This window comes from Gopherus evgoodei, chromosome 4 (assembly GCF_007399415.2).
Source record: "Gopherus evgoodei ecotype Sinaloan lineage chromosome 4, rGopEvg1_v1.p, whole genome shotgun sequence".
Lineage (NCBI taxonomy): Eukaryota > Metazoa > Chordata > Testudines > Testudinidae > Gopherus > Gopherus evgoodei.
In genome coordinates this window covers 150,554,730-150,581,185 of record NC_044325.1, presented here as the reverse complement: position 1 = coordinate 150,581,185, position 26,456 = coordinate 150,554,730, and the positions used below count along the sequence as shown (strand labels likewise).

At 48.4% G+C, this 26,456-nt stretch overlaps 1 protein-coding gene across 3 annotated transcripts in view; it reads right to left on the bottom strand.

Annotated features, from left to right (window-relative positions):
* CTNND1 (catenin delta 1) overlaps positions 1–9,074 on the bottom strand; it is a 58,094-nt gene extending 49,020 nt beyond the window's left edge. For 2 of the 3 annotated variants that reach the window (XM_030561896.1, XM_030561897.1), the window contains exons 1-2: positions 8,923–9,074; positions 8,527–8,585 (exon numbers count right to left, since the gene is read on the bottom strand). The gene's annotated coding sequence lies outside the window, so the exon portion shown is untranslated. The remainder of the gene's footprint in view (positions 1–8,526; positions 8,586–8,922) is intronic. The other variant, XM_030561906.1, reaches the window with a different exon arrangement.
* Between the last annotated feature and the right edge of the window lie 17,382 nt (positions 9,075–26,456).

Below are 26,456 nucleotides of genomic sequence, written 5' to 3'. Positions count from 1 at the left end.
AGGGACAAGAGGGAGCATTCAAAGGAGGTGGGGCTTGGGGTCCAAGCCTGTTTCCACAGAGGATCCTTCCAGGGAGTTGGCCCCTGATATGGGATTTTAGTTCATAAAAGGAAAAAAAAAGTGTCACTTGCTTCACCTTCCCCTTTCCCCCTAGACCAAAAAAAAAAAAAAAATCAACCTGCCTGACATCACACAGCTAGGTCGTAGCAGCAGCTTTGCATGCAGTAACACGCTCTGAGGAATGCACTCCTCCTACAGGGCACAGGCATGCCAGAAACATGCAAACGAGATCAGTGAACTACTGATCTAGCGAAGGAAAGAGGCCTTTGTGGTTATGTATTTTCTCAGGTTGATGTGACCCACCCACCTGCAGAAGTTATCCACACAGTGTTGTTTTGACAGAGAACCAGAGAGCCTGTCCAACTAAGGAGAGGAGTAGGGATGGCAGTGGAGAAGAGGACAAGGTGCAGAGGTTCCCCACTTAACGGTTCAATATGAGACAAGAGTCTCATCAAGGCCCACCAAGATTTGTTTTGCCACCTGCATTGATTAGAGAGATCCAAGGATTAGACAAAAAGCAGCGTGAGATGAGGTTGCTGAAAAATCCTCCCCAAGTTCTGCGGTTAGAGGCACTTTCCTGCTCCTATTCAGGATGGGAATTCAGCCTCCATGCTGTTAGTGTAGTCCTGGGCCACACACAGCTCCTCTTCTAGAGGCCACCTAAGCTCTTGGGGTGGGGAAGGACACCACATGCTTCAAGAGCTGGTATGTATCTGTTCACAATAACCCTTCTGCCGTTGTAACGGCCACAAGAAGCAGAAGAGAAATCTGAAGGAAAGGAAGTGGGCAGAGAAGTGGTGTCCAGGCCACTTCTTCCCAACCCCGACTTCTATGAAATAGCTGCCTGCTGAAAGAGCATGCTAGGGAATTATGTATGCCAGCAGGCTTCAGTCAGCCTCTCATTCAGCTTCCAGATTCCTACAGCTAGGATTTGCTGATGTAGGGAAGCCAGTAAACTTTGAGAAGGGTTTGCCACAATGGGCATTGCTTTTATTAAAGGTAGGGCAGCCAGGGCTGGGAAAGAAGAGATGGAGATAAGTCTTATCCAAATGTGTTTAGCCAACGGACTGACACCAACATCCCTCATTTCCCATCCCAACACGTGGGCTACCAAATTAAGTCCACTGGATACAGATAAGCATGAAGCCAGAAGCTGTTTAACCTATTGTGTAACATTAACAGCCATTTTAAAAGAGGTGCAAAAAACTGTCTCACTGCAGCTTTGGTAAATGCTGCTTGGTTTCCTAGTGTGCTACCTTCTCAGGGAAACCCCAGAAATCCCTCCAATTCCCATGTTTTGCCAGACTGCTCTAGTTGCTGAAGGAGAGGCTAGTCTTTCCCACCACATCATCGTTAAGGCTGTGCTACATCACCACTCCAGGGCTTGTCTACATCAGAAAGTTGCAGCGCTGGTGAGGGAGTTACAGCGCTGCAACTTTGAAGGTGTACACATCTGCAGGGCACCACCAGCGCTGCAACTCCCTGTTTGCAGCGCTGGCCGTACTCCCGTTTTGTCTCGGGTGTAGAGGATCCAGCGCTGGTGATCCAGCGCTGGTAATCCAATGTAGACAGTTACCAGCGCTTTTCTTGACCTCCGTGGAAGGAGGAAGCCTCTGGTAATCAAGCTGGTTTCCTTTCCCGGTTTGCTCTCTCGGTCCCGGAGCCACCCAGCAAACCGCAGGGAAGGAGACCTGCTTGCTCGGGGTTCCGGGACCGAGAGAGCAAACCGGGAACGCCGCGGTTTGCTCTCTCGGTCCCGGAGCCACCCAGCAAACCGCAGGGAAGGAGACCTGCTTGCTCGGGGTTCCGGGACCGAGAGAGCAAACCGGGAAAGGAAACCAGCTTCGCCGCGGTTTGCTCTCTCGGTCCCGGAACCCCGAGCAAGCAGGTCTCCTTCCCTGCGGTTTGCTGGGTGGCTCCGGGACCGAGAGAGCAAACCGCGGCGTTCCCGGTTTGCTCTCTCGGTCCCGGAACCCCGAGCAAGCAGGTCTCCTTCCCTGCGGTTTGCTGGGTGGCTCCGGGACCGAGAGAGCAAACCGCGGCGTTCCCGGTTTGCTCTCTCGGTCCCGGAACCCCGAGCAAGCAGGTCTCCTTCCCTGCGGTTTGCTGGGTGGCTCCGGGACCGAGAGAGCAAACCGCGGGGAAGCTGGTTTCCTTTCCCGGTTTGCTCTCTCGTCCCGGAACCCCCCTTGAAGCCGCCCAACAGCGCTGCAGTGTGGCCACATCTAACACCACTTGCAGCGCTGGTTGCTGTAAGTGTGGCCACTCTGCAGCGCTGGCCCTATACAGCTGTACTAATACAGCTGTAACAACCAGCGCTGCAAAATTTTAGATGTAGACATGGCCCCAGTCTTTGCTACACAAGCAGCAATAGTTTCTGCACCACGCAGGACGCATCTACGCCAGCCATCATGGTGGAGGATATGGTTAGTAGTTGTTTTTAACAGCATGACAGTGTTGGAGCCAGATCTGCCTACATTACTAAGACAACTGTACAAGCAGGGAAGGGATATCTCCCATCATTCTTGCTCAGACAGATATACCCTTGGTTTGTAGGTCTACATACACATGCTTACAACAGAGCCGCTGTAGCACAGACACTTGCTACAGCAATGGAAGAGCCTTTTTCATCGCTGTAGTAAATCCACCATCTCGAAAGGCTGTTCTTCCATCAACCTAGTGGTATCTAATTTGGGGTTCAGGTCGGCTTAGCTACAGCTTCTCAGGAGGGGTGAATTTTTACACACGCACACACACACACGTACGTGACATAGCTAGATCAACCCAAGTTGTAGGTTGAGACCAGGCCTAAGCGTCACTGACCAAGGTCACATTTGGCTTCCAGGGCTCACAGTGGAAATTCCAGGTGTGAACATCAGGGTTCAGACACGAGTCCATATTCCTTGCTCACAAGAAAGGGCAGGAGCACAGATGGCATCCGATTAAAAGCTCAAGTGTGTCTTCCTCTCCGACACACTGCCTGATAATGAAGCAACACATGCTTCCTCTACAGCCACCCCCTCAGTTCCCTCCCTCTGTTGTGTGGTTTGATACAGACCACTAAATAAGAAGTGATATCACCAATGGGAAAATTCATCTCTTCCTTTAAGAGGAACAGAAAGCTATTGTCCAAGATTCAATGACAATGTGGTGTCAATAACCATATCTAACCCCAGGCCTTGTCCCCACCCAAGACACAAGGGAACACAAGAAACTTAGTAAATTCTTTGGTTAACAAGATCAGCAATTCTACTCAGGATAAGCCCCCTGGCAGTAACACGCAACAGAAACATCAACCGTCTTCGCTAAATCATTACTTGCGAGTGAATCACGGGGGGGGGGGGGGGGAAAGAGGCAAAAAAGTCCGTTGGAGCCCTGGTTCCAATCTGGCTACAGGTTGGTAGTGGCTGAAAGTAGATACCACTGGTGGCCTATGTGAAAACAGGTGGGAGTCAGCCGATTTCCTAGTGAGACAGGTGTCCACACAAACTGGTCACCATTGCCCCTGTTGTTGTGGGTCTTCTAACCAAGGACTAGCTGGGCCAAGAGTTCCACCTTCAACTGTAGGCGGACTGTCCACACTAGGCCCAGAATTGAAACAAGCTTTTACTGCTATGCCAGGCCCATGTCTGCTGTGTGGATCCAGAAGACTTTGGTTATAAGGAGCTATAAATCCAGATCTTTCTCAACAGCATTATGCTTACAGAAAACATTCTTGTCCTCCAAGCAATAGTGAGGTACCTCAGACTGTCAAGCCCTATGAAAGGAACAGAGCAGTTTCCCAGAACAACTGAGAATACCCATTGAGTTTGAGTTTTATCATCCCATTAGCTAACCTATCTATACATTTATAAACCCAAACTGTTGGCTGACTCCACCTATTCCTGTTAGCAATAGAGGCTGTTAAAGAAATTATATGGGAAAGGATGTCATTTTCTTCCCAGATGAAGGCTCACTGAAGCCATTGAGCTTCACATCTCCTGATGCAGCCACAAATGGTACTTGTTGTGAGGTTTAACTCAATGTTAAGATCCTTGGACAACTCCTCCAAAGTAGGGAGCTACTCCTCTTTTACCGATTTTGCCTCAATTTCCCTCAGGGGAGACTGCACAAGCGAGATATAACACTCAAATCTCAAGACTGAGCCCTGTCCTCTGGATCAATCTTCCTGAGCTCCACAACTACTGCACCAAGGCCTAGCATCCAAGCCAGAAGGCAGGCAGCTAGTCATATAATAGAAAACCCACATGAATCGAGCAAAGTTGTCCAGCACATACCAAGCCAGCTGTTTTCCTCTTCCTACCCTTCTAGAAAGGCTCCTTATAAAATTTCAGCAAGAATGTACCACACAAGGAAAGGTTAGTCATCTGCATGCACAGGGTCCCAAACGAGGTCAATCAGACATTGAGAGGACAAGGTTCAAAACTGCTTGCAAGCATGAGAGCAAACAGTGTTCGTGACAGTCTCCCCTACTTTGCTATCTGCTTAGAATCAGGACTGTATGCAGGCGTACAGCATGCAGGCTTCCCCACTCTTCCCTAAAGCACTCCTGTTATTCCAGTCCAGCTCCTAATCTCACTCACCAACAGTTCTTTGAACGCACCTCAGTTCTGCCTTGCATCACCCTTTGCTATTCCAGACTTGTGCCTCTGAGCAGAAAGCTGGTCACACCATGTTTTGTGGTTTGTCTATGTTCACAACCATGTGCATTAGGGAGCAGGCGTTGAAATGAACAGGATGATTCCCAAGTTCATCTTTGTGCCCAATCTGAATTTGAAAGAGGACCTGGAAACTAGAGTCTGCATCAGTTCCAATCCCCTGCTCCACCATAAATAGGCAAGCAGCAACTTCATTGGGGAGCTGAAGGACAGGACAATACAGAAAATGTATAATCCTATAGTTAGGAGATTTTGGAATTCAAGACCCCCAGAACCTGTTCCCAGCTCTGCCACCACCTCACTATGTGATCTTGGTGAAATCACTGTACTTCAAGTTTCTCCATCAGTAAATTTGGGACAATCTTGTTTTCTTGCCACTGAGGAGGGGCTGAGACTAAGTTTAGTGTCTCTAAAATGCTTTGAGTGCCTCAGGTGGAAGACACTAGGGAAAGGTTAAGTATTATAACAGCCACATCTAGTCCTGTTCCAAGTGATGAATAGGAAGCACAGAAAGGATTCAAGAATCCCCCTCCCAATTGGGCTCAGTGAGATGCCCAGTGATGTTCCATCCTAGCAACAGCCAAAAACTACAAGCAAAGCAAGAAAGGGGGATGGAAGAACCATTCAAAGCCTCTGTCCTACTATTAAGGCACCCATGGAATTCAAGATATTTAGACATGATCGAGCCTGAATGCTGAATCCTGGCACCTCAGAGGACCCACAGACTCCTTCCTGAAAGGGAAGGATGGTTCTGTGGGTAGAGCACAAGCCTGGGATTTTGAAGACCAGGATTCAAGTCCCTGCTCTGCCAAAGATTTAGGAAGCTGAGGCACAGAGATACTCTGTAAAATAGAGATAACAGCACTGCCATACTTGGGGGTGGGGGGGGATGCGTTGAAAATTGTAAGGTGCTCAGATATATGGTGATGGGGGCCATATAAATACCTGACAGAATCCCTTCAAGACTACTTTCCCCCTGCCCCCAAAATGACAACCCCAATTCTATAAGAGGGCTTTGTAAGATAAAGGGCAGCAGTCCCTCAGGACAAGAGGCACAGAAGGGGCAAGGTGGGGATGGGAGAGATGCACTGTTATTTGACAAGAATGCTGCCAATGAAAGGGGGGGGAAATGAGGAGGCTGGTGACACCTTAAAAACTAAAACAATCTTTAAGGTGCCACCGGATTCCCCATTGTTTTTGTGGATATAGACCAACACGGCTATCCCCGATACTAGGAAAAAAATAGCCTGCTGCACCCAGCACCCCTGGGAGTGGGCTACTGTGGGATTATTCCTTTACTGGAGACAATTCAATGTCACTTGTTGGCCTGAGCCAGAGATAAAGGGGTTTTTTTAATTATTATTATAATTATAATAAACAGCTGCCACATTACCAGTAGTCTGCTTTGGGGTTGGTTTTTTGTTTTGTTTTGTTTTTTAGGAGTGGGGGAGAAATAGATGGGCTCCACCCAGCAGTCCCTTCCCTGCAAGAACAAAGGAGGAGGCAAGTTAGATAACAGGAGTCTAGAAAGAGAGAGTTTTAGATCTGCCCTGGCCAGCTTTAGTCTAGTCTGCACAGGGTTCCTCACACACACCTAATCCCAATTCCCAACTCTTTCTCCCTTTCCACATGCCAAAATCTTAGGGAGGAATCATTGAAAAGATTTACAGCACACAACCTTGGGCCCAGATACCCCCCCACCACCCAGGAAAGGCCTGCACACCCCAAAATACTCCCTGCTTCCAACACACATAAGCAACTTCCCTTACTCCAACACAAAGGGAGCTATGTCGCAGGGGGGAAGAGCAGGATACCATTTGCAACGCCAGACACCCCTTACTCCAACACTGAATGCCTGTCCAAAGAGACATGCATTCTCTCTCCTGCTCCATATGCCAATTGGGAGGTTGGCACAGAAAGGCACCTTTTTTTTTTTTTTTTTTGGGGGGGGGGGGGGGGGGGAAGAGACACAAGAGGTCAAGATTACATGCTTCACTCAAAGCACAGACACCCTAGAATCCAGCCACATAATTCCTAGCATGCGTGGAGGAGGAGAAGCGGGTTCAACAATGTTGTACGGCAATAAGCAAGCCCAAGGCCACACACCAGGCCTTATGTACACTGTGCTACTGATAGACCACAAGATTGCAATACCCTGTTCCTGTGATCAATCAGCTTTGAGAGTGGAAAGTACTACAACCTACAAAGAGTCGCACCACTCACAGCCACCCAGCAGAGACATCAAGTCATTCTGCATCTACTTTTAAAAGTGCCTGTGTTCTTTCCCCAGCTGTCAGAGCACTTCCTCTGGGCTCCTTACTACAGCCAACACCATGAGTTGTTCACAGCAGCTACCCTCTTACACCAACCTTTTATATCCAGACAGGGAAGGGGCGGAGAGAGAATTAGGAGGGGTACTAAATAGAACATGAGCCATCACTGAAACCCACAGACCATTTCCAAACCCTGCTCTAGCCACTCTCTAAACAGAACATCCTCTTTTCTTGCTCTGATGCACCCAAGACCAAAACCGGGATAGGGGGTGGAGAAGAGAGACAGGTGCTTAGATGCAGAACATAGGTCTTAACAATGTTGTTTCTAGAAATAAGAGTGCTTCCTGCTTTTTTCCCCACCCAGAAAATTCCCCCAGGATCTCTGGCCACAAGAGCCTTAAGTCTAACATAAGGCATCACAATCTGTGCATAGCAAAGTGAAGGAAAGAGAAGAGAAAGTATGTTCTTAAAATTATGCTTAGGAGACAAAATTAGCCTTCCTATAATAATTTTAAACAGCAGCACAGACTCTTTCTCTGCCCCAGTTTGTTGCAATTAGTGCCGTGTCGAATTCCAAGCGTTTGTTTTGTTTTGAATGGAGAAGTTAAGTTTACAGATGACGACTCTTAGGACTAGAAACTAGTCCAACATCCTGGTTCCCAATGAGCTGGCTACACAAGTACATTCTTAGCAGCGTCTAAAAACCCCCAATCCTCAACACACTTCCAAGAGACTGAACATAAGAGCTTAAGGAAAGTTACAGGGAAAGATCTAAAAAAAAAAAAAAAAGTACAATACAAGTCCGTTAGACTTAATATGGCTTCAAAGTAAGTTTGCTTAAAGCCTTTTTTAATTTTGCTTTGTTCCCCAGTAAGTTTTAAAATAAGCAAAGTCTCAGGCGTAGAATGTGGGCCGGGTTTAGATTGCTACACTTCACAGAGGCTTTAAGACGGTCATTCCTCATCCACTTCAAACTGTTGATTAGAACTTAGAATCTGGGAAAAAAGCCCCCTTTCCCAAATCTTTTTGACACCCCCCCCCACAAGAATTAAAAAGAGGTTCTAACTCAACATGGATTCGTTTTAGAAGACTAAGAAGAGAAAGGCCCGCACCCAACTGCACCTGGGGAAAAAACTGGGATCCACCCAAGCAGAAAGTGTGGATCTGAAACATAAAGAATAGACCGCAACACTCCCAACCAGAATACAGCTTCATAAAAACACTTTATCAACTGCAAAGCCTCCCTACAACTCAGTTTCCCAAAAAAGCTTTAAAATAAATATCTTAAATGACGCAAATAAAACCAAAAACACACTTTCCAAACCCAATCACATTCCTCCCCCAGCCTGCACAGAAGACACCACAAAAAAGACGAGAGACAGTTTCTCAACAATTCAACCCAGGAGGCGTTGTTAGTTTGCAGCACAAAAGGAACAAAAATCCAAAAAGTGAACAACATAAGCAAAAACAAGAAAGGAGATGAATTTACCAACCTCCCCCAGCCCCCCAAAACAAACAAAAAACACGATTCTTACCCTGGCTTTCTCCCTTCTCAGGAGCTGCACACGCGAGATCTATAAGTTTGTTTCTCCTCCTTGTGAGTTTTTGTAAGTACCGGGGGAAGAAATAAAAGCAAAAATAAATAAAAAAAGTTGTCAGTGTGGCTGTTCCTCTGTCCTATAACTTCCCTTCTAATCTCTCATGGTGACAATGTCAGTCTCCAACAAAATTTCCCTCCGTGAGATCCTTTTCACAGTCCCTTTGCAAACAAACACACACACACCCAGAACTCTAAAGTGGACTTTTCCAACAAATCTCTAAAGGAAATGTAAGAGGCAAAATGTGTGGCAAAACCCTGCCAAAATGTATTGGTTTAAATAAATAAATAAAAAAAAGCAAAGCAGCCAATGTAGTGATTTTTTTTTCTCCACCTTTCTCCCTCTGGGATCTGCTACTGCTGCTTCCTCCTTTCTGGCTTTTTTTCCCCTCGCCTCCTCTTTCAGATCCAACACCTAAAATGGAAGTTGCACCGACCCAGCCAAAGACAAGCTGGCGGGGTTGGTGGTAACAAACTAAGCTTTCCAACCAAGCCCAACGCCCAACCCCTCTTTCCCTAAGTGATGTCAGCTTCTGTGAAGCTCCAATGGGAAGCGGACATCAATGAGGGACCCGGCACTATCCAATAGAAAACTTTATTGTAGAAAATAAAAAAAGGAAAAAAGAAAAAAGGGGAAAAAAAACAACAAAAGGACGAGGGCCGAAATTAACTTTTGAGGGGGGAACAAAATAAATAAAAATATATTACAAAAACTAATCGCAAGAAAGAAGTTTAAAACAGGCTTGCCAGGGTGATAAATGTATTGATGTGATCTGCAAGTCACAGTCCAGTTTATTTTGATCTGTATGTTTCTTTCTCCCACTCACTTCCTCTGCCTGTTTGCAAATGAGAATAAATATCTTCATTTTTATTTGTTTCCTGTGCTTTTTATTTATGTTTCCCATCTTTGCAAGTATGGTGAAATGAAGGAAGGACAATAGTACAAAAGATGTGTGGGGAAATATTTGGATCTAGGGAGAATTTCAGATTTGAAATTCAACCTTGATTCTGCTGTTTTTGTTTTCATTATATGAGCCCAGATTGTGGGAGTTGCAATCAGCTCTTGTTTTATTTCAGTCAATGACTTTTGCTAGCAATTAAGCAACTGAATTTAAAAGTCTATAGAGTGGATAAGGAATTTACTTTCCTCCTTCTCAAATCACTGAAGAAAATAGCTCTTTTGCTTTGTATTACTAATTTAATCCAATTCACAGTTTGTAAATTCCAACACACCAATCAAGAGAGAGAGACAAAAGCTTCAACAAGTTTTCTTTCATCAGGGCCCTAAAGGATGTTTATTCTACATTTGCAAAAGAGTGATAACCTGGAAGATATCTAGTGCTATTTGCTGCACCAGGTTCAGTGGGAGAATTGCTGGGAGGGTGGTATTATCTGGATATTTCTATAAAAATAAGTTTTAAACAGAGTTTTTTTCTTTATTAGGCACTCAGTTTTCATTTGAGCAGGTGCAAAGTTGGTGTGTGATGCTGGTCTCACTGAAGTCAACGACAAAACTCTTACTGACTTCTGCTAGAGCAGAATCAGGCCTTGATATGGATGTTGTGGATTCAAAATGTATGCCTGATGTTGAGGTGTTTGATACTCCAGAAGTTCTACATGCTAGAGGGCACGTTGGCCCAGACCTTCACAGGTATTTAGGTGCCTAACTCCCATTGATTTCAATTAAAGTTAGGTGCCTAAATACTTTTAAAATACTTTAAAATACTTTAGGTGCCTAAATACTTTGATAAATCGTACACATTTGTCATTTTAGAGCAAATTCTTTCTTTCTGTTCTCCACATTCCCTTCTGAGCCCTGTAGCACTGCTTTCTGCCAGAAATCCCCCATCAGTGTCAACTGGGATTCCACAAGCAAGAGCTTTCTTGCAGTAGTGCCATATCAACAACCGGGGACCTGATACTCCTCTCGTTTTACCTCAGCTTTAGTGCAGTCAGGGCCGGCTTTAGGCCTATTCCACCAATTCCCCCGAATTGGGCCCCACGCCTCAGCCCACGTCCAGACTAACCCGCGGCATCGGCGGGTTAAAATCGATTGCTCGGGGATCGATATATCGCGTCTAGTCTGGACGCGATGTATCGATCCCCGAGCGCGCTTACATCCGGAATCGACACGGAGAGCCGTGGACATCAATGCCGTGCCGTCCAGACTGGTGAGTACCTCGATTTTAGAAATTCGACTTCAGCTACGTTATTCACGTAGCTGAAGTTGCGTATCTAAAATCGATTTTAATACCCTAGTCTGGACGTGGCCTAAGAGTGCCCTGCATCCAGTGAGAATCCCTTCCCTGGCTAGAGGCACCTTTTTAATTTTTACTCACCCGGTGGCGATCCGGGTCTCCAGCGGCACTTCGGCAGCGGGTCCTTCACTTGCTCCGGGTTTTCGGCAGCACTTCGGTGGCGGGTCCTTCAGTGCCGCCAAAGACTTGGAGCACTGCCCGGTGAGTACAAGCCCCACGTGTTTTTTTACATGTGTTTTTTTTTTTAATCATCCCTGCCGGGGCCCCATCGAAACTGTTCGAATTGGGCCCCAGGCTTCCTAAAGCCAGCCCTGAGTGCAGTAGTGGTATAAAATCGGTTTTAGTCAGAGGAGACTCAGGCGTCAGCAATATGAGCTTCCCTATAGCAGTGTCCTATCCGTATCAGCTACTGCTCCTGCAGTGTGATCTTTTTCCTGTTAGCCTGACTAAGGAACACCAATCTCATGGGCTGTCTTTACACAGAGGATTTCCTGAAATTCTCCCACCAAGCAACAGTGGGTGCAGAACAATGAATGGAAATAGAGAAAGAGGGTCAGGTTTCAGGAGTAACTTAGTTTGGTGTAAACAGAATGAGGACACCTTAAAGATTAACAAATGTATTTGGTGTGACACATGGGCTCAAGCATGCAAGCTGGGCCAATCTCGTGCCAGACAAACATATGCCTTTTAGCACCTAACCCTGGCCACTGTGCATGCTCAGTAAAGATCTCTTTCCTACAGCTCTGGCTGCCTGCTGCAACATATATCAGTGGTTCTCAACCAGGGGTCTGAAGGGGCCACAAGCAGGTTTCAGGGGGGCGCCAAGCAGGGCCAGCATTAGATTTTCTGGGGCCCAGGGCAGAAAGATGAAGCCCCACCGCATGGGGCTGAAACCCAGGGCCCTGAGCCCTGCCACTCAGGGCTGAAGCTAAAGCCTAAGCAACTTAGCTTTGTGGGTTCCCCAGTGGCATGGGACCCAGGCAGTTGCCCTGCTTGCTACCCCCTAATGCCAGCCTTGGGTTTTATATGCAGAAAAACAATTGTTGTGGAAGAGATGGGCCATGGAGTTTTTACAGTATGTTGAGGGGGCATCAGAGAGAAAAAGGTTGAGAATCCTGGACATATATTGCTTATGAAACATCAAAGCACCTGTGTAAACTGGCTATCTGCTACATTTTCATCACTGTTCTGCCTAATGTTGCTCAGAGCAGGTCTAAAAGACACAGTGGTAAAATCACTGGTGGTTGGCTTACACTGGCACGCCCACCCTGCCTAGTAGAGGTCACCAGTACTAGGCACAATGATGGAAGGATTTCAGAAAATCCCCACTGTGGCAAGGCCATGTACATTGAAGGACTGTAAGCAAAGGAAATGATAAACAATTGAGTATCAATTTCTGGGGAGGCATCTAATGTGATGCTGCAGGGATCTCTGTTATGCCCTGTGCGAATTGTGTCTTTCATGCAGATCTGGAAGGGGTCAGATGTAAACAGTATGCCAATTAAATCTGATCCTGCTCCCATTGACTTCAAGGGAAGTAGGACTAGACACTAAATGGAGAGTGTTTAAAACAGCATTGAGTGTAGAGAAATACTACAAAGGGATCTAAAGAGACAAGAGACATTGTCAGGAAAAAACAACAGGTTGGTTTGGAAAACTACAGCTAATCCATCTGAAGACACCTATTTCCAAAAAGACGGTTACTCACCTTCTTGTAACTGTTGTTCTTTGAGATGTGGTGTTCACCTTCATTCCAATCAGGTGTGTGAGTGCCGTGTGCACGGTGGTCGAAACTTTTTCCCTCAGAAGCCCCCGTTAGTTCGGCCAGGAAGCCCCCTGGAGTGGTGCCCTCATGGTGCTCAATATACAACCTGGCCAACCCAGTTCCTTCTTGCAGGCTACTCCAACAGAGGGGAAGCAGGGTGGGTATTGGAATGGACATGAACAACACATCTCGAAGAACAACAGTTACAAGAAGGTGAGTAACTGTCTTTTCTTCTCTGAGTGCTTGTTCACGTCGATTCCAATCAGGTGATTCACAAGTTCTCCCATGGGGGTGAGGTCGGAGTTTAAGGAATCACTGATTGGAGAACCGCTCTGCTGAACCGCTCTCGTCCTCTCTAGTGTGCTGGGTGATGGCATAGTGGGTGGTAAACGTGTGCACCGAGGACCAGGTTGCCGCTCTGCTGATCTCCTGGATGGGCACCTGGGCCAGGAAAGTGGCAGACGAGGCTTGTGTTCATGTTGAGTGAGCTGTAATAGCTGGGTCGGGGACCTTGGCGAGGTCATAACAGGTATAGATGCTGTCCGTGATCCAGGAAGAAATGCGGTGTGAGAAGACCAGAAGCCCCTTCATCTGGTCTGCCACCACTACAAACAATTGGTTCAACTTCCTGAAAGGCTTTGTGCGCTCAATGTAGAATGCTAGTGCTCTCCGGACATCTAGTGAGTGAAGCCTCTGCTCCTGGGCATTAGCATGTCGCTTGGGATAGAAAACTGGTATAAAAATGTCTTGGCCAACATGGATTTGGGATACTACCTTGAGCAGGAAGGCCGAGTGTGGTCTGAGCTGTACTTTGTTCTTGTGGAAGACTGGCTGGGGGCGGTGTCGGAGGTTAATGCTTTTAACTCTGACACCCTCCTGGCCAATGTGATGGCAACCAGAAATGCCACCTTCCAAGAGAGGAGGGCGCATGTAGCCAGTGGCTCGAATGGGATCCCCATTAGCCTGGCTACTACCAGATTGAGGTCCCAAGCAGGTACCAGTGGTCGAGACTGGGATATAGCCATTCCATGCCTTTAAGGAAACGGCTCACCATAGGGTTGGCGAATACCAAGCGCCCCAACTCTCCCGGGTGGAACGCTGAAATGGCTCTGAGGTGTACTTTGATGGATGATCCGGCCATACCTTGCTGCTTCAGATGCAATAGATACACCAGGATGAATGGTATAAATGCCTGAAGTAGAGGTACGCAACTGCGCTCACACCAGCACAAGAACCTTTTCCACTTAGCTAGGTAAGTGGCCCTGGTAGAAGGTTTCCTGCTGCCAAGCAGCACCTCCCTCAACGATTCCATGCATTGGAGCTCCATTGGGTTTAAGCATGAAGCTTCCAAGCCATGAGATGGAGGGACTGGAGGTCCGGGTAAAGGAGGCAGCCATGGTCCTGTGTGATCAGATTGGGGAGGAGCGGCAGTGCGATCGGGGTGTCCACTGTCAGCTCCAGAAGCATAGCGTACCAATGTTGGTGTGTCCATGCAGGGGCCAGCAGAATTACCTCTGCCTTGTCTCTGTGGATCTTGAGCAGTACCTTGTGGACAAGTGGTATCGGTGGGAAGGCATACAATTGATGGTCCCCACAGGGTAGCATGAACGCATCCGAGACAGAGCCCGACTGTGCTTTTGGAAAGAGCAGAACATTGGACACTTCCTGTTGCTCCTGGTGGCGAATAGGTCTACTTGGGGAAACCCCACCTTTGGAAGATGGAATGTATGACATCTGGCTGGATGGACCATTTGTGGTTGCGGAACGACCTGCTGAGGTGGTCCGCAAGCTCATTCCATACTCCTGGGAGATAGGACGCCTCCAAGTGAATGGAGTAGGCTATACAAAAATCCCACAGCTGGACAGCCACCTGACAGAGAGGGGAGGAGTGGGCTCCACCCTGCTTGTTTATGTAAAACATGGCGGTGGAGTTGTTGGCCAGCACCACCATGCACTGACTCTGTCATCATGGAAGGTTTGGCAGGCTAGTCTCACTGCTCTGAGCTCCTTTATATTCATGTGGAGCTGGATATCAGACTGCGACCACCCGTCCTGCGTCTTTAGATCTCCTAGGTGGGCCCCACAACCCAGGTCTGACGCACAGTAGCGTAGCTAGCGGGGTTCAGTGGAAGCAGCTGCTTCCCCTCAGGGCGGCAGGCGTGGAAGCAGCAGTCGGGGGGCATGGCCAGAGGAGGAACCAAGGGGGGGCGTGGCCAAAGGAGGAGCCAAGGGAGGGTGCCTTTTTTATGTTTGCTCCCCCTACACTGAAAACCTGGCTACGCCACTGCTGACACATCCGTTACTAAGGTCATGGACGGTGGAGGGGTGTTGAATGGGACTCCTTCGCAGACTATGCAAGGATCCAACCACCAGCCTAGGGTATCTAAGACTCACACAGGTACTGTTACTACCAAGTCCAAAGTGTCTCGACCTGCGTAATAAGCTGAGGTGAGCCATGCCTGGAGAGGTCTGAGCCTCAGCCTGGCATGCCTGACCACATAGGTGCATGCTGTCATGTATCCACGGAGTCTGAGGCATGTCCTCATGGTTGTGGTGGGGTATCGTCTGAGAGTCTGAATGATGCCTGATAGTGTTTGGAATCTGGACTCTGGTAGTATGGCTCTTGCCTGAACTGAGTCCAGCACCGCTCCAATGACTTCTATTAGTTGGGTCGGTGACAACTTCAACTTGTCCACATTGAGGAGGAGACCTAATCTCTGGAAGGTCTCTCTGACTAACCAGACCCTGGGACTCCATCTGCTCCCTGGACTTCCCCCGCAGTAGCCAGTCATCAAGGTAGGGATACACCTGTACCTGCCTCTTGCGGAGAAAGGCCGTGACCACGGACATGCACTTGGTGAACACTGGGGGGGCTGTTGATAAACCAAATGGGAGCACCATGAACTGATAGTGTATGTAGCTTACAACAAACCTCAGGAAACGTCTGTGGGCCAGCCATATGGCTATATGAAAGTATGCGTCTTTCATGTCGAGGGCAGCATACCAGTCCCCCGGATCCAGGCAAGGAATAATTGTGCCTAGGGAGACCATGCGGAACTTCAACCGTACCATGAACTTGTTGAGTCCTCGCAGAGCTAACATGGGTCTGAGACCCCCCTTTGCCTTGGGGATTTGGAAATAATGGAAGTAGAATCTCTTGCCCCATAGCTCCTGAGGAACCTCCTCCACTGCCCCTATGGCGAGGAACAATTGCACCTCCTGGATAAGGAGTTGCTTGTGAGAGGGGTCCCTGAAGAGGGATGGGCAAGGGAGTTGGGAGGGAGGGGAGGAACAGAATTGGAGAGAATATCCCACTTCTACCATGCGAAGAACCCAGCAATCCAATGCTATATAGGACCACGCATGGTAGGAGTGAGATAGACAGTTCAGAAAGCGTGGGGAAGGATCTGGGATAGTGGCTGGTATGCTGTCCTCGGGCATCCCTTCAAAATCCTTGCTTGGATCCCAATGATAGTTTGGTCAGGCCCTGCCCTTGGCCTGAGAGAGGGTTAGAAGGTCTACCCCTATTGTTCCTGCCCCTAAAACGGTATGTATCCTGCCTCGGGTGGACCTGGTATTGCATCTGCTGCTGTTGGGGTTGAGGTTTGAAGGGCTTTCTCTGGGTAACAGGAGTGTGCATCCCCAGAGATTTCATAGTTGCCCTCAAGTCTTCGTGAAGTTGTGAAGCCTTGAGTTTGTCTGGTCCGAAAACAGCCCTGAGCCCTCAAAGGGAAGGTCCTGCAGGGTCTGTCGAACTTCTGGGGTAAGCCCGGAAGCTTGGAGACAGGCAGTTCTTCTCATGACCACCCCAGAGAAGATGGTACATGCTGCAGAGTCAGCCGAGTCAAGGGAGGCCTGTAGGGATGTCCTGGCCACTGCTTTCCCCTCCTCAACTGGAGCTGAGAACTCTGCCTTTGACTCAGTGGGGAGCAACTCCTTGAATTGGACATAGAGTCCCAAGAGTTAAAGTTATACCTGCTGAGGATAGCTTGTTGGTTGGCTATCCTCAGCTGTAGGTCCCCCTCCCTCCCCGCAGCCTACACTTTCCTGCTAAAGAGGTCCATACGTTTGACCTCTTTAGCCTTGGGTGCCAGCACCTGCTGCCCCTTGTGCTCCTTCTCATTCACCACCGAGACCCCCAGGGAGCAAGGGTGTGGGTGGGAGAATAAAAATTCATATTCCTTGGAGCGAACAAAGTACTTTCTCTGTATACCTCTGGCGGTGGGCAGAATGGAGGCCGGAGTCTGCCATAGGGTATTATAATTGTTGTGAATAGTTTTAATGACCAGCAACGCCACTCTGGAAGGACCTTCTGGGGCAAGAATGTCCACCATCGGGTCCTCTGACTCAATGACTTCCTGCGCCTGTAGGCCTATCTTATGGGCAATGTGGTGGAGCAGGTCCTGGAGTGCCCTGTGGTCAATGGATGAAGGCTCCTGCTGCTGCCTCATTAGGCAAGGATGACAAGGAAGCGAGTGGGGGTACAGGATCCTCATGTCCCTCTATCTGCCCAGGTTGCTCCTGGGTTGCATTGGACTTGTCCAGTGGTTCGACATAGTCGGATGTGACCTGGGCTACAGATGGGTCTGGAGCCAGTTCCACTGTCTCCCCAGTAGTATGAGAGAGCAGTCTGGAGAGGGTTGCTTCTGTAACCCGAGGGGCAGGTCTATCCATTAGTGACTGGGAAGGGTGACATCCCAATTCCACCGACCTAGAAACCCTCGAAGGGGTATCCTGGGCCTGACGGTAAGCCTAAGGGGTCCAAAAGGGCCATTGCATGGCAGGCGGTCACTGTGGCTGCCAGGGCAGCTGTACGTGTCTCTGGCACTTATCTGACCTATGCCTACTGCACCTCAAGTAATAGGAGTCGACCTCAAAGTCCAAGGATCCCGGTGCCCACAACCCCTGATCCAGTGGTCAGTGCCGTGAAGAGGAAGTCAGAGATCGTTGCCACGATGATCGTGTTGAGGATTGGCACCAGCTGTCTGATGACTGAGACCGGTGCCGTGTGTCCGGTGCTGGACAGCGCCCGCTGTGCTCTGGTGCTGTGTCTCGGTGCCAGCTCAGCAAGAGTGTTCGCGATCAGTGCTGACCCCTCAGTGCTGGACACATAGATCATCACGCTCCTGGCCCTGGGCATTCTTGTACTGAGGCCGGTGCCAGGGAGTGTTGCAGTGATGGAGACCAGGAACAATGCCAGGAACGGTGCTGGTCTGGCGACAAGGAGTCTCATCATCGTGGGCTTGCCTCTAGACAGCACCCGTCTAGGCAGTGCCGGAGGCTTCTCTCTAACAGTAAGGAGCTGAGGCGCAGTAATTTCTACAAGATCCTTGGCAGCCTTGAAAGTGTTCTGGGTGGAGGGAGGCTCCAACGCCTCCACCAGGCACTGCCCAGCCAGAAAGTCACTGAGTGCCGGGCTCAATGGTGCCAACTGGGGCGCCAGAGTTGATGGCACGAGCTCCTGCTGCTTGGAAGCCGAGTCCTTCCTCTGGAGCAGCAAAGCCTCCCCCGATGGTCTTGCTCTCTGAGAAGAGCACCCTCTGTCCGCCTTCTGTGGTGCCAGGGATCTTTGGTACCAAGGGTCTCTTGCACCAGAGTCCTTCCTTAGTACCAGCTTGTGGACTGACACTGGGGCACTCCACACTGAGCTCAGGCCCAGGCCTTGGCAGTCAGGTGCTGCTGGATGAAGTGCAGTTTCCATTAACTCATAGACTCATAGACTCTAGGACTGGAAGGGACCTCGAGAGGTCATCGAGTCCAGTCTCCTGCCCTCATGGCAGGACCAAATACTGTCTAGACCATCCCTAATAGACATTTATCTAACCTACTCTTAAATATCTCCAGAGATGGAGATTCCACAACTTCCCTAGGCAATCTATTCCAGTGTTTAACTACCCTGACAGTTAGGAACTTATTCCTAATGTCCAACCTAAATCTCCCTTGCTGCAGTTTAAGCCCATTGCTTCTTGTTCTATCATTGGAGGCTAAGGTGAATAAGTTTTCTCCCTCCTCCTGATGACACCCTTTTAACAACTGCTTTAAATGGAAGTCGCGTTCCTTTCTAGTTCTGGGCTTGAAAGCCTTGCAGCACTCACACTGATGCACCTCGCTAGACACCTCAGGTATGAGTCATGGGGATCACTATGGGGCATAGGCTTTCTGCATACACTGCAAGATTTAAATCCTCAGGCTTGAGGCATGTGCCGAAGCCCAAGGCAGGGTGAGGGGAGAAATGATCCCACTCACCAAGTCTATACTAACTACAGATAACCATAAACTAACTAGTAAAACAAAAACTGGGTAGGACTGGGTAATAGCCTAGGGGAACACTTGCAAGCAAGCAAAACACAGTTCCAACACAGCCACAAATGGTAAAAAGGAACTGAAGGGGGGTCGGGTTAGCAGAGTCATATATTGAGCACCATGAGTGTGCCACTCCAGGGGGCTTCCTAGCCAACTTGACAGGGACTGCTAAGGGGAGAAGTTTCTGACAACCGTGCACACACCTGATTGGAATTGACATGAACAAGCACTCAAAGAAGAAGTCTAATACTCCATGAAGGGGAGACATGAGCTAGAAGCAAAAGAAGCTGGAGTGATTTGAGTCTAGATACATCACCCCACAAGACAGGAAGGTGACAGCCTTATCTGTGGACGTGATTGTAACCACATCTGGAATATTGGAGCTGATTCTTGGATCCACAGCACAAAGGGGTTGTAATACTGGATTAAATAGCTGCCTAGGAATTCCCCAAGCCTAGGGGGAATCCCAAGTGATGTAGAGTCTACATAACTCAATGTCACACCCTGCCCTCATCCCAGCTGGCCTCAGAATCTAGACATAAAGGTGACATAAAAGCCACTTTGTCCCCCACCCTCTGGTTCCGAGTCTGCCGGATGCCAAGAATCGGATGAATGTATTCTGTTCTGAGCACCATGTTACCAGAAAGATATTGACAAGCTGGAGGAGATGAGAAATGAAGAGACTGATTTATGGGGAAAGATTAAAAGAGATAAATATGTATAGCTTGGTTAAGCAAGGAGTAAGTGATAACAATAACAGCCTGCAAACATTTGAAGAGAGTAAACCCCAATGAGGGAGAGAAAGAGGGTAGTACTAGCAAAGGGGAATGGGATGACATTAAAAAAGGAAGCATTTAGGATGCTTATCTGGAAAAACCTCCCTACAGTGAGATTATGAAATCAACACTCCGATCTGCTGCAGATTCACAAACTTCCATGAGGATCTGAGCCTTGGAGCCTGTGAATTCCTCCCCATCCCACTATGGAGGGGAACTAAGAACACCCTTCTCCTCCTTTTCTTCCAGCACCAAATCAAAGGGCTATCGAGAGGGGAGTGCAGCAGGCCATTGTTAGCTTTGCAGCAGCAAGGAGCTGGGCATCACTGCCCTTCACATCAAGCTGCGAGCTACAAGTGGAAATAGGACCAAGACTCCTGGACCTGGTGCCCAGTCAGCCCTCAGAGCTCTAGCTTGTTCTGGAATAAAGATTGGGCACATTGCAGATGTCACCCCCATCCCCTCTGACAGCATTCGCAGAAAGAGTGGTCTCCGAGGTCGTTGTCTGTAAACAGTGGCTGGCTTTTGTTTCATCATTATATCTTTCACAGGGAAAAAAAACAAGAGGGAGCACGCAGGGAACAACTGACAACACATCAGGGATTGGATTAGTACAGCCCTCCCATGCAGTGCTATCTACCCCGTCCATCTTCCTTGGCAGGAGGCTTCTCCACCTCACTTCCAACTTCTTATGCAGGGGCGCAGGGGATAACAAATGCTCCTCCCTCCCCCCACCTCAAGTTGTGGGTCCCATTCAGAGGGGAGGGATATTTCTCCCCCTGCTACCCCACTTTACTTTAAATCCCTTGGTGGTGGGGGAGGATAGGTGCTCCTGGCCACACACACTCCCGCCTCATGCCTTTCCTTAGAAGAGGAGGTGTGCCCTCATTTCTCCCCACCTCCAGTGCCTTAGGACTGCTGCATGGGAGCTATTGCTCCTCTAGTTGGCCCCAGCACCCTGTGATAATGTAAGACTCTATCTGAGTGGAGCTTCTGCCCGAACAAGGTAGAGCAGGGGTTCCTAACCCTTTTCTTTCTGAGGCCACCCCAACGTTCTATACAAACTCCATGGCCCACCTGTGCCACAACTGTTTTTCTACATATCTAGTAGATTAAAAGCCAGGGGCAACATTGCGGGTAGCAAAGCAGGGTAATTGCCCAAGACCCCAACTCACAGGGTGCCCTGCGAAGCTAAGTTGCTTGGGCTTCAGCCCGGCATGGCAGGACTAGGGCTTGGGCTTTCTGCCCTGAGCGCCAGCAAGTCTAATGCCAGCATTGCTCTCTAATTTATTTTGGAAGACTGCCTGAATTCTGCTCATGGCCCCCCATGTTTCAACCCTGTTATACTTTTGGCCTTCACAACATCCCCTGGTCATGAATTCCATAGGTTGACTGTATGTTGTGTGAAGTACTTCCTTATGATCAGGGCCGGCTCCAGGCACCAGCACAGGAAGCAGGTGCTTGGGACAGCCAGTGGAAAGGGGTGGCACATCTAGGTCTTCAGTGGCAATTCGACGGTGGGAAGGACTGGCCGCCGATTTGCCACAGAAGAATGAAGCGGCGCGGTAGTGCAGCTGCCGAAGTGCTGCCGATCACAGCTTTTTTTTTTCCTCTTCGCCGCTTGGGGCAGCAAAAAAGCTGGAGCCAGCTCTGCTTATGATTGTTTTAAACTTGCTGCCTATTAATTTTATTGGGTTGCCCCTAGTTCTTATGTTACATGAAGGGGAAACTAGCACTCCCTATCTACTTTTTCCCTACCTTTCATAATTGTATAGTCCTCTAACATATCCTCCCCTTAGTTGTCTCTTTTCTAGACTGAACAGTCCCAGTCTTTTAATCTGTTTTCACAGGGAAGCTGTTCCATATCCCTAATCATTTTCATTGCCTTTCTATATACCATTTTCAATTCTAATATGTCTTTATTTTTGGGATGAGGTGACCAAAACTGCATGCAGTATTCATAGTGTGGGCGTACCATGAATTTATATAGTGGCATTATGATATTTTCTGTCTTATTATCTATCCTTTTCTAGTGGTTCCCAATATTCTGTTAGCTTTTTTGACTGTCACAACACATTGAGCATATGTTTTCAGAGAACTATCATCATGGCAGACAATTACCGTCCCACTGCAGTCTGGAAATGTTGGAAGAAATGTGGTTAGTATCATGGGGAAATTTGACATCTTTTTGTAGTAATACTATTTAATAACAATTAATAAAATTTTGCATTTACATAGCATAATTCATCACCACTGAAATGCAGCCACTTTTGGAAGGGAGTAAGGCAACTGTTTATAGAACAGAGCAATGCTATATAACAGTTTAGGACAGGAAGTGAAGAAGAATCCTGTATCCCTTCAAGAGGGCAGGCAGGATTTAGGAAGATGAAAGTACTAATAAATAATAATAATAACTTTGCACTTCTATAGCACCTTTCAGGGTGATGGACGGTGTGTAATATTATTTTCATTTTGCAGATGAAGAAACTGTGGCACAGAGAGGTTAAAAGACCTGTCCAGCAGCATCACAACAGTCAATGCTAGACTAAGGAATAGAATCCAGGTTACCTGACTCCCAGTCCTCTCTGCTAAACTCTAGACCCACATTGCCACTGTGAGCTGGAATTTTGCTAGAACTCCGAAGTCAGCACCACTACCTTCTCAAGTACCAGAGGGGTAGCTGTGTTAGTCTGTATCCACAAAAACAACGAAAACAGAAAACACTACCTTCATGTCTTACTAGAAAGACCATGCTTCCAGCAGCCCAGCAGCCCCAATCAGGGCTGCCCAGACGATTCAGGGGGCCCTGGGCAAAGCAATTTCAGGGGCCCCTTCCATTAAAAAAAAGATGCAATACTATAGAATACTGTATTCTCATGGGGGCCCCTGCGGGGCCTGGGACAAATTGCCCCCATTGCTCCCCCCTCTGTGCAGCTCTGGCCCCAATCCCTGTATGGAGGCATAGAGGCCAATATTAACTCAGTTTCAGAGGGAACAGTGCCACCTACAGAACTACCAGTGCCACCTCCTGCTGCACCTCGGTTTTCTTAGTACTAACCCTTTGAAAACTGACAAACTGGGCCCTCGAGTTTCTATTAAACTTTCACGTACCTTTAGCTCAAATGCCCAACTGACTGCAGGACTGACAGAAATCTCTTCCCTTTCTGTTCCACTCCACTACAATGCATCCCCTTTTTCATTCAACTCTTCTTCCTCTTTCCAGGTCCCCCTACCCATGGGTCTGATTCCCATCCCCGTCCTTCTTCCCCGCCCTCATTCTTCCCTTTGCAACAGAGGAAGGGAGGCTGCAAAATAAAAAATTGAAATATTCCAAGAATGGAGAGGCTGAGGAACCCCATCCTTCTGCAATCGCCTTCCTTCTCCAGGAGCAGGATGCAGGAGTCTAGTGATAAGGAACAAAGAGACCATTGCTGGAAAAATCAAGGTTCTAAGAGAGAGCAAAGACAACAGTTTAAACAATAAAAAAAGATAGGAAGTGTCTTGTCTCCAGACCAGCCATTGTTTTCCAGGCTGCATAATAATGTTAATAACCTCTCTAGCCCTGAAAGCTAGCACAATAGAAGAGAGAGAGGGGAGGTGTAGTTTACCCCTTGACTATTGCTTCTGTTGTTTAGCAGGCATTATGCCCCGGGCTTTGGGATAAGGAGAATTAGAACTGCGAATTGTTGGAAATATCAAAGACTCCTTCAACCAAAGGGTCCACCATTTGTTTTGCACCCAGGATTTTCAGTGGAGGCTGTTGTCACCTAGAAGAGGACATGTGAAACTGACATGTTAAAAGGCTACTCTAAGTCACTTTCCAGCAGGGGACAAAGATCGTAATGAATCTGATTCCAAAGTGGGCCACTCTGCCAGCCTACCCAGAAGGGATTCCAGGGAGGATTTTTGACTTGGGAATAGAGTGACTACCTTTTCAAAATGCAAAAACGGGACACATGCAGGAGTCCTGCTCCCCTTTGTGGCCCCACCCCAGACCAGGCCGGAAGTGAGAGCCGGGCAGTGGTAAGAGCCACCCAGGGAGCCCAGGCCGCTGTGGAGAGCCCTGGACTCTTCACCTGAGCTGGGCGGTGTGCCCAAGAGCAGGCCCTGGCCCCCATGGCCTGCTGGCCATGGCAGGTGGAGGGTCTTGGGCTCCCATGTCACATATCCCAGGCTCCCTGAGTGCCTGGCTCCGCCTTCTGGCTTGGCCAGGGGCAAGGTCTCAGGGGGAAGAGGAGGAGCAGGGGGTGGGACCTTGTGGTGAGAAGGGGCTAAGGCGCACCTCAGCGCTCACCACCCCCTACTGAGAAGAGCTTGGCACAACCCCTGAGCCTTGGGCAGATGTGGAATGGCACTACAGGGAATCCAGGACATATGCTGTCCCGGAGTCATGCAGCCAAGGACCAGGACCTGAAATGTACATTTTGGGACTGTCCTGCCCAATTAGGGATGGGTGGTCACCCTGCTTAGAGCCCTGACCACTTCACAAACAGAGTAACATGAGATGTACTCCTACTCTCTCTTTGAGCCTGTTCCTCCACAGCAACTGATGGACTTCCTGTCTTAGTAACCATCATAAGATGTGTAGAACATTTTTCATGTGATACAGTGATCTTCATGGGGCCATGTCCCACAGAATGTCTGGACAATGTAACTCAAAACTTCTGCTAAGAATACACTCATGACCTTTCATCTTTACACTGCCACAGAATATCTAAGCAGAGGAAAAGGAATGTTTGTGAACTGTGCCACATAGGAGGTGCATTTCCCAAGACGTGGCCCTGTAGGCTACAAGGAGTAATGCAATGAGAACAGTCTGCTAACTCTCGGTTCCAGTCTTTAACTCTGGCCTTCTGGCTCACTGGCCTACAGGACCATGAAGATGAGCAATAGCATGAATGAGAAGAAATGCAGAGCATGGTATCTGCTTCGGTAATTATGTCCTCTGCACTTGTGGTTCCGAGAGACTTCAACCTCCATGTGTGGACAACAGCACATCTTTGTCAGCACATGAGTCTACAGAGCCTCAGGCCTCCAAAACATTTGTGCCAAGTGGCTACAGGGAGCACATAGAAAGATGCATAGATGCTTTTAATCTCTATGTTGATTGTGATGATCTGTCTGATTATGATCTGACCACTACATTATGCCGACAAAAATGAGGGAACTCCAGCTGCTTGGAGGTGGAGGACCAATTGTAAGGGTGTGCCCTAGGAAATAGATGGTGTCAGATCAGTTCCACTGGACTCTTAGCGATCCCTTTCCTGACTAACCATATTATTCATTACTATTATTACGACTTCTAGTACTACTGCTTGAGTGGCAACAGTGTGCAGCTCTGTGCTATATAAAACAAAGCAGAGAAATGAGCCATGCCTCACCCTGGGACAATTTCCAAGATGGGTGAATGCAGCGATATAACTGGTTTGCTGTCCATGGCCATTGACAAAATGGTTTCCAAGCATGGCACTGGGCTAGGTGACATACAGAGCATCTATTCTAGCAGCCCTCAGCAGTTACACTGGAACAGAACTTCTTAAACCTAGACACATGCAAAGGGAGAACATTCTTATTTCATAGAGTGAGGAGAAAGATTCTGGGGAATCTTAATTACAGCCATTGTATAATAAAATAAGAAGAAGAAGAAGAAGTGACTTAGGAGCCTAATTCCTACTTCCTACTATCAAAAGCTCCTGAAGTCACATAGGAGGCTAAATCCTGCTGAAAGTCAATCTGGGACAGACTGGAACTAGTGTCCTAGCAGTGAAATGATAACAATTAAACCTAGCTCTTCTGTAGTGCTTGTCATGAGTAGATCTCAAAGTGCTTTACAAAGAAGGGCAATATTTTTATTCCCATTTTGCAGATAGAGAAACTGAGGCACATAGAGGCGACATGATTTGCCCATAGACCCCCAGCAGGGCAATGCCAGAGCCAGAAATGGGACCGAGATCTTCAGAGTCCCAGTCTGGTGCTATAACCACTATGTCACCTTTAACACTACCCTGACTTCCCCTCCCTCAAAACTAGCCAATCTCACTTAATTTGGGGCTACATTATAATTGTTGCCTTATAGGTGAAAATAACCCCAATGTAAGGCATTGGTATATAGTTTGTGGATGGCTTTATGCCAGAAAATACAGGTGATGTGCTGGTTCGTATCTCATTATTCTCAGCTGTTCACAGTCCCTAGGAGACAGGAGACCATGGGCAGGATGATTGTGAATCAGAGCAGCCCTGAGGTGACTCTGATTTATACTGAGGGCTGGAGAAGCCTAGAATACTGGGAGGTGCAAATATGGTTTAAATCTTAAAACCATGTTTTCTCTCTCCCCCGCCGACCTGGAGTGAGAAATGGGCCCAGAGTCAGGCAGTGGGAGGACCCAACTCAAGATTCCTGACCCATAGGGTTGCCAACTTTCTAATTATGCAAAACCAAACATGCTTGCCCTGCCCCTCTGCAATGCCCCTGCCCCTCCCCTTCTCTGAGGCCCCACCCCCACTCATTCCAGACCCCCGCCCATGCTTGCTCTCCCCACCCTCACTCACTTTCACTGGGTTGGGGGAGAGGTTTGGCATGTGGGAGGAGGTGAGGGCTCCAGCTGGGGGTGTGAGCTCTGGGGTCAGGCCAGAAATGAGAGGTTCAGGGTGCAGGAGGGGGCTCTGGACTGAAGCAGGGAGTTGGGGTACGGGAAGGGGTGCAGGCTCTGGGAGGGAGTTTGGGTGCAGCAGTGGACTCAGCGCTGGGTTAGGGGTTGAGGTGCGG